Genomic DNA, 9,166 nt, shown 5'->3' on the forward strand with positions numbered 1-9,166 from the left:
CATGTTGAAGACCCCTTGCGTTATGTGGAATTTTACAGTGACATGTTTGCACTTAAATATTTTATATTGTTACCTCAGAAAATGTGTGCCTACTGTTTAAAAGGAAAAATATAATAACAACTTTTGAACCAAATTTTTATAACTTAAAAAACAAAATAAACAAAAATTGTTTGCACACAAAAACTTGTCTGTTTTCTCTACTGCAACATTGTTTGAAGATTAGCTGCAATGGTGGCCCTTATGCACTCGCTGGCAGCGTCATGCCGCCCCACCAAGCCTGGTGCATCATGTACAGTGACCCCCGCCCCATGATCATGTACATTCCACTCGGGGAGAAAGTTTTCCTTTTGTATCTCACAAATGTTATGGAGAATGCAGCAGGCCGCTACTATATCTGGCATTATTTTCAAGTCCACATCATTCCTCTTCATGAGGCAGCGCCAGCGTCCTTTTAAACGCCCAAACGCATTCTCCACTGCCATACGGGCCGAACTTAGGGCATGGGTATATGATGTCTGTTCGGGGGATAAGTGAACATGCTGGGTGTAGCCCTTCATTAGCCAGCGCTGTAATGGGTATGCTGCATCACCAATGAGATGGACCGGGATGTCCACACCATGTACGATCACCGATTTCTGTTAATAAAACATTAATATTATTACAGGGGTAAAACTTGACTATTGGTTTATGGGCGAACATTAGTTTAAGTAGTAAATAATCTTACCTCTCGAGGGAAAAGCCATCCACCAAGCTTGTCCTCAGCAATACTGTAAAGATCGGAGTTGGCGAGAACCCTTGCATCATGTGACCGTCCGGGCCACCCTATGAAGACATCTGTGAAACTAAAAATAAAGGTTTATGCATTATCATAAAACAGGCCAAGCCTATTTCAAACACATTAGTGAAACAGTGCTTACCAGTATTTGTGGTCCACTACAGCTTGCAGAACAATGGAATGCCAACCCTTACGATTGTAATAGTCTGCTGGGTTGTCATGGGGGGCGATGATGGGGATGTGGGTCCCATCTATGGCACCAGCACACTGTGGGTAGCCACGCTTCTTAAACCCTTTTATAGTCTCATCTAGCCGCTGTCCTTGTGGCAAGGAAATAAAGCGATGGTACATGGTATCCAGCAATGCCCGCGTGACCTGGTAGACAATCTTGCAGACCGTGCCAATCCCTACTCCAAATAAACTGGAAACTGTGCGATACTCTCCAGGGGTAGCATACCACCAGAGAGCAATCGCTAATCTCCTGGCTGGCTCAATGGGCTTACGGAACCTGGTGGTCTGCATGGTTATTGCGGGGGACAGTAGTTCCAAAACATACTCGAATGTAGCGCGAGACATCCTGAAGTTTGACATCCACTGCTCCTCCTGATATGCTAGAATAGTCTGCATGAATGCTTCCCCATGTCTGCGATCTCTCATCCACATTCTTCGGCTTGGTGTACAGTTCATTGTTATTAAAGAAATAACAACAGTGGATGATATACGCGCTCTCCTCCTTTTCAAATATTTGCGTCGATAGGTAGCCCTCTCTGCAAAGAATTGAGCTCTCCTTCTCCAGCTCTGCAGTAGGTAGCACAAGGTGAAAAGCTGCATCAAGCTGTCTGTAGCAGAAAGCAGCAGTAAACTGCAAACAGTCTGCGACTCCATGCTAGACACAGCTACTGCACCGGCGTCCATTGCTGCAATGCTGTGAGCAGGCCCCACCCCTCCCTTTTGGTCCTTTTGATGACATCATCTTGATGAGACAGTAAAAAGTCCATTTGTAATGACAGCAATAGGCTTTTACAGAGCTTACCCGGGTTAAGTGGAAACAGATCAGACACGGGAATAACCCGTGTCGAAGTGTAGTGGAAACGGGGGAGCCGACACGGGTTGTAGCCGTGTTAAACATCCCGGATCGGACACGGTACGTAGGTGGAAAAGGGGTATAAGTTAAGTATTCTGGTTTGTTCAGCTGTTCCTGTTCATGTTTCAAGTTTGGTTGGCATGGCTTTCCTATTGCTCTGTGTGCTGGTTCTTAATCTCACCACTTTCCTTATCTATCCTTCTATCAAAGTATGTTCGTCTCCTCGAGCACAGTTTCTAGACTGGGTCTGGTAGGAGGGGCATAGAGGGAGGAGCCAGCCCACACTATCAAATTCTTAAAGTACCCAAGGCTCCTAGTGGACCCGTCTATACCCCATGGTACTAAATGGATTCCCAGTAACCTCTACGGACTACGAGAAAAGGATTTACTGGTAGGTAATTAAAATCCTATTTTTTCTACAGTATACAGTAGTGCCATCCCGTGCTACAATGGGCGGTTAGCCACAAGTATTAAGTAATAGCTGAATGCCTTCCGTAGCCGCATCCCCCATAGGTGCATTACCGATATTGGTCCCCGCAACTACCGTCATCTGAACATGGCTGTAGCCCATAGCAGCCTATGGGCTATACATTGCACTTGTAGACGGCAGAGGGTTCCCTGGAACCCTCCCCGGAAGTGGCCTCTGTGCCGTGCAGTCTGAGCTGACCATGTATGAGCGGACCTGCCGGTAGCCGCCACGGCACATCGCAGGGACGGGCTTCTGTCAGAACCCCTATCCCTGCGGGTGCTGGATCATACATCCAGCCGATAGTATTGCATATTGTAATGCGATCTTGGGCGATAAGATCCCCTCTAGATCCCATTCAATATGCGATCCATGATAAATGGGCCCCATAGTGAGAGAGGCGGGGCTGCTGCTACTGGCTTATATGTGCTCGACCGAGTACCTGCCAACCGGAAGACTCAGTAATAAAGGTATGCCTAGTGCCGGTGCGGGGCTTCCCGTCATCAGGTCTGATCTGCAGGAGGTGAACTGCGGTGGAGCGGGGGCATCAGCAAATAAAAATAGAAAAAAAAATCATCAGATGCGGTGGCGTGAAGGGGTGTATGTGAGTGGCGGGCCCTGCAGTCATCTCGAGCACCATGGCAACCGCATCTCCTGCACCTACGCAGGGTTGTCTTAGCAGCAGTGTAGCCCCCTGGGCAAAGCAATGCACTGGGCCCACTACCCATCCCCCAGTGGCAGCTTTGATGTCCCGCGGGCGGTAGGGTGTGTTCTATCTTTCGCTCAGCATGTAGGACCTGGAGCAGTAATTTCTGACTTCAGGGTGGTAGGGGGTGTTTAATACGTAGGGGAGGAGTGGATAGTTGAGTGGGCTTAATATTCATCATTTTCTGCTGGGAGGACAGCTTGCTTGACTGCAGATATCTCCAGTTCCTGGAAATAGATTTTTTAGCTTTCAGTGGATAAAAAACTAGAGTCTCACCTCTCAGTAGCTACTGGGGACTTGGGGATCAGAGTTCAGTAGTCAGAGCAATTCGCCAATGAAAATATAAAACACACCAGGCGCGTGAAGCTGGAGCAGGGACCAGCTGCTGGAAGGCTGATATCTCTGGTTCTGGGCATAGTAGAGACAAGCTGCCAGTGTCCAGTGAAAGGGGAGAGTCCCAGTTTTTGTAGCATACCCTCAGAAAAACTCTAAGTCAGACAGACCCTGTGATATCTGTCTGGGAAGGGCAATAAATAGGCTTGGATTGGGACCACTGCTTTGAAGTCGAATATCTCTGGTTCCCTAGGGCTGATTTCAAAAATCGGCCCTAGGGCCCTTATACTCCTAGGACCCTTGGGCAACTGCCCATTGAGCCCATACAAAAAGATGGCCCTGCACCTAGGGTAGTTACGCCACTGGGTCAAGTGTAGTATGGTATGCCGGCGGCCAGCTTACCGACGCCGGGATCCATACCAACAGCTGGGTGAGCGCAAATAAGCCCCTTGCGTGCTTGCTGCGCTCGCCACGCTGCGGGCACATTATGCTGAGTGCCGGGATCCCAACAGCTGGCATACTGAATACCACCCCACTGGGTCTACTCATTATTTTCCAATCAAATATTGAAATCATTTCTATATTGTTGACTACAAACTGTTCAATTTATCAGGATCCCACCACATAGGTATACAAAGATCAGACGTATTACCCAATCTTGAGTATCTTGGGGTAATTTGGGGTATAGAAACTGGTGATGCAAGTCAGGCGGATCACCCCTATTGCCTGGGGGTATCCGTTCACATGGTCGACCATGTTATGGTCGACAGTCATTAGGTCGACCACTATTGGTCGACATTGACATGGTCGACATGGACACATGGTCGACACATGAAAAGGTCGACATGAGTTTTTTAACTTTTTTTTTCTTTTGGGGAACTTTTCCATACTTTACGATCCACATGGACTACGATTGGAACGGTAATCTGTGCCGAGCGAAGCGGTAGCGGAGCGAAGGCACCATGCCCGAAGCATGGCGAGCGGACGCGGTGCACTAATTGGGGTTCCCAGTCACTTTACGCAAAAAACGACACCAAAAAAAGTTAAAAAACTCATGTCGACCATTTCATGTGTCGACCTTTCATGTGTCGACCATTTTCATGTGTCGCCCATGTGTCCATGTCGACCATGTCAATGTCGACCAATAGTGGTCGACCTAATGACTGTCGACCATAACATGGTCGACCATTCATACCGGAACCTTGCCTGGCCAGCCTCTAACAAATTGTTTTCTTAGATTTTAATTTTAGTATTTATTTCCATTTTCCGCACTTATTTCCCGATCAGTAGCTCTATGCAACAGTAGCATTTTATAATTAAATAGAATATGGAAATAAGTTCTTGCTAAAAAAAAAAAAAAATACTTTTATTTTAAAATAAAGCAAATTATCCTGTCAAAGCAAATACCTCCGACTTTTCAAAAAAGAAAACAAATACAAACTAAAGAAACAAAACAAGGAAAGAAGTTTAAAAAACAATCCCAATAGTAAAAAAGTTTTTTTTTCCCTCCAAAACGAGACTGAAATACCAAATCCTCCAAACATTTCATCCGGCTGTCAATTAAAACAATCTTCACCAAATATATGAAAAGATAACTATAATCAGTTAGGCTTGCTGTAGCCATTATGTAGTACAACAGTGACCCCCAGTGGACAGAAGATGAATTGCTCTAAAAAATTATCTTGTATAGCCTATAAAGAAGGGGGAGGGGTGGATGGGGGAACTTTTTTGTGTTGTAGAAAGAGCCAAAGTTCCATTGGAACATGTTGTTAGTGTAATTGATCTCACACAGTGCAGATTTTATAGCAGATGATCATTGTATGCAGTGCTGAAAGTAGGGTAGTATGTGGTGGTACGGAGTACCATTAAGAAATTTGATGGTGGTACGCAGTACCACCAGCACACCGCTGGGGCATAATTTATAAGGTGCATCTTTGTGTGTGGGACATAAAATGGTGTCAGTGGCATAACTGTGTGTGGCATAATGTGTAATAGGCATTACGGTTTGTGGCATAATGTGTAATGGGCATTACGTTGTGTGGCATAATGTGTAATGGGCATTACGGTGTGTGGCATAATGTGCAGCAGACAGAGGGGGGGGTGCTTCCCCCCCCCCCTGCTATCCCCCCCAGTACACAAAAAAAATGACCTGTAACCATACCTGAACCTATCTGGTAATAGAAATTCAGAGAATTGGTCACACGTGCTTGCATAGACATGTTTAGTTGCTGAGCCTCGCCAAGGCTTCTCCGAAATCAGCAGTCCTAACACTACATAATAGGGCACTGCTATTATGTAGTGTTAGGACTGCTGATATCGGGTTAGCCCTGGCGCGGCTCAGCAGCTAAACATGTGTCGAAGTCAAAAATATTACATAGAGAGAACATACAGACTCCACACATATAAGTCGCTATGCTTACACGCAGCGAGCACTGCGATATATGGTAACACATGCATTTACACGGACATGCCACAGAGATGGATTCGACACTTATTTCATACAGCACATAATTATAACCTATCAAGCGCCAGACATCATAATGATTTAAAATTATATAATGGAGTAACGTCATGTATGCGTATTATTGGAGCGGAGCAAGATAGACATGTCATATTTGGTATTAAAGCAACCAGATTAATGTGTAGATTCATTTGATACTTGTTATTAAGTTGTAGGACATTGCAACAAGTAGTTATGATTAAATGTATGAAAGCGAAAATCACTCTTATTAGGACAATGGACATTCCAAACAGGTGGTGGACAGGAAACTCAGGCCAGCCCTTTTGATGTCTTCAAGGCTGAACCTGGTTAGCATACGAACAAACCAGTGACTCGTCATGAATGAGAAAGTTCCCTCCCTTAGACTAGATGTGTGCACTCCCCCAAACTAGAAAACACATTTGCTGATCAGACACACACAGGAGTTAGTTGCTGTTTTGGCCCAGACGATGGTGGAGATGTTGCCAGACCAGTCCCTGTAATTATTTGCTGAGAGAGAGATATATTAAGAGGAGGATGCATTGAGGGAATGGTAATTTTATCGCTCGCCTGTAACTATGTATTTTGTATTAACATTTACTGTATAAATTGTAACCATGTAACTATATGTATACTGTACATTGTGATATATTGAATACATATCCTTTTAATAACAAATATATACATCAATGAGCTTAGGAACTCAGATAATGTGTGGGTGTATTATTTTCTCTTAAGGGATGTAGTGTTTTGAGATGTACAGCGCACTTTTATCGTATATGGTAATAAGATGCGCCTGGCGCCTGGCGTCTGCAGTATATATTAGAGGGGGCATTTTAAATATTTGTTAGAAAGCAATTTGGTATTTACACATGTCTTTGCAAACACGTGTGACCAATTCTCTGAATTTCTATTACCAGATAGGTTCAGGTATGGTTACAGGTATTTTTTAAGTGTGCTGGGGGATACCAGGGGGGGGGGGGGGGGGAAGCACCCCCCCTCTCTGTCTGCTGTTTGTCTGTGACCCCTCCCCCTTTCTAGCACTTGATGTATAATTATCTCCAGGAATGCTAGAGCAACTGCCACTGTTTGTCTGCGTGTGGCATAATGTGTAAGGGGCATTATGGTGTATGGTATAATGTGGCCATGCCCCTATTGTCATGTAGCCACTCCCCTAGTTTCATGTCACCATGCCCATTTTTACTATCCGTACCACTAAGAAAACATTTCTACTTGCACCACTGGATATGTGTACCTTTTTCCAGGAAGCAATTTTGCTCTTGTGATATATGTAGTAATTCCGTCCAGCTCAGCCCGCGCCCTGTTATCTCTTGCAACTAGTTTATGTTAAGTAGGTTCTGGTTACTTCAACAGTTGTATTAATCATCATCAGCTGCTGCTTTTTTCTGTTAGTAGGATAGAAAGCCAGAACAACATGCAACACCCAGCATGGAGACTCATCCCTAGCTGGAGTCGGGGACAGGTGACAGGGGCTTAGACAGCGGAATCCACACGCACACATTCAGTACATAAACAAGACTTATGAATTTAATTTGAATATAATAATATATGCACTATTTTACCTGTTGCATATTCCCGTCACCTCCCACGCCTTGCTGGGGAACATTGACCAAACGGGAAGTGACATTGAGGAAAGCAGGCGGGCATTGACCTATGTTGACATTGACACAAAAACCCCAGAAAAACTCATGTGCGTATTCTGACTATGTCGGCATTTTGAACATGTCGGCATTTTGACCGTGTCTGTATTTTGACTGTAGGCCAATGGCTGTCGGTATTGTGTCCGTCGGTAAATCATACTGAACCCGGACACTAGAACATACAGGGCTGATTGTAAGCAATATGAGGCACTGGGCGCAGCTCATGTGGAGACCCTGTATATGTTAAATGCAGAGCCAGACCTAGTACTAAGTCTAATATGCAGTCATAACTTGTGTTAAGAGTAACATACACTGCCATACATACCTGGTGACATGTCTAATGTGCAGAGCCATTCCTGATGCCAGAAGTACTCTGCAGAGCCATACCTGGTGTCAAGAGTAACATACAGAGCCATACCTGGTTACAACAGTGCAATGCAGAGCCATACCTCATACCAACAGTATAATGCAGAGCCATACCTCATGCCAACAGTACAATGCAGAGCCATACCTCATGCCAACAGTACAATGCAGAGCCATACCTCATGCCAACAGTATAATGCAGAACCATTACTCATGCCAACAGTACAATGCAGAGCCATACCTCATACCAACAGTACAATGCAGAGCCATAACTCATGCCAACAGTACAATGCAGAGCCATACCTCATACCAACAGTACAATGCAGAGCCATAACTCATGCCAACAGTACAATGCAGAGCCATAACTCATGCCAACAGTACAATGCAGAGCCATACCTCATACCAACAGTACAATGCAGAGCCATACCTCATACCAACAGTACAATGCAGAGCCATACCTCATGCCAACAGTACAATGCAGAGTGATACCTCATGCCAACCGTACAATGCAGAGCCATACCTGATGCCAACAGTACTATGCAGAGCCATACCTGATGCCAGTAGTACTATGCAGAGCCATACCTGATGCCAGTTGCACTATGCAGAGCCATAACTGATGCCAGTTGCACTATGCAGAGCCATAACTGATGCCAACAGTAGTATGCAGAGATATACCTGATGCCATGAGTAAAATGCAGAACCATACCTGGTGCCAATAGTACTATGCAGAGCCATACCTGATGCCATGAGTAATATGCAGAACCATACCTGTGCCAAGAGTAATAGGCAAAGCCATACCTGGTTCCAGTATAAATGCAGAGCCATGCCTGGTGCCAAGAGTAACATGCAATGCAATACCCGTTCCAAGAATGAAATGCAGAGCCATACCTGATGCCAACAATACTATGCAGAGCCATACCTGATGCCAGCAGTACTATGCAGAGCCATACCTGGTGTCAAGAGTAACATACAGAGCCATACCTGGTTACAACAGTGCAATGCAGAGCCATACCTCATACCAACAGTATAATGCAGAGCCATACCTCATGCCAACAGTACAATGCAGAGCCATACCTCATGCCAACAGTACAATGCAGAGCCATACCTCATGCCAACAGTATAATGCAGAACCATTACTCATGCCAACAGTACAATGCAGAGCCATACCTCATACCAACAGTACAATGCAGAGCCATAACTCATGCCAACAGTACAATGCAGAGCCATACCTCATACCAACAGTACAATGCAGAGCCATAACTCATGCCAACAGTACAATGCAGAGCCATACCTCATACC

The sequence above is a fragment of the Pseudophryne corroboree genome, chromosome 6 (assembly GCF_028390025.1).
Source record: "Pseudophryne corroboree isolate aPseCor3 chromosome 6, aPseCor3.hap2, whole genome shotgun sequence".
Classification (NCBI taxonomy): domain Eukaryota; kingdom Metazoa; phylum Chordata; class Amphibia; order Anura; family Myobatrachidae; genus Pseudophryne; species Pseudophryne corroboree.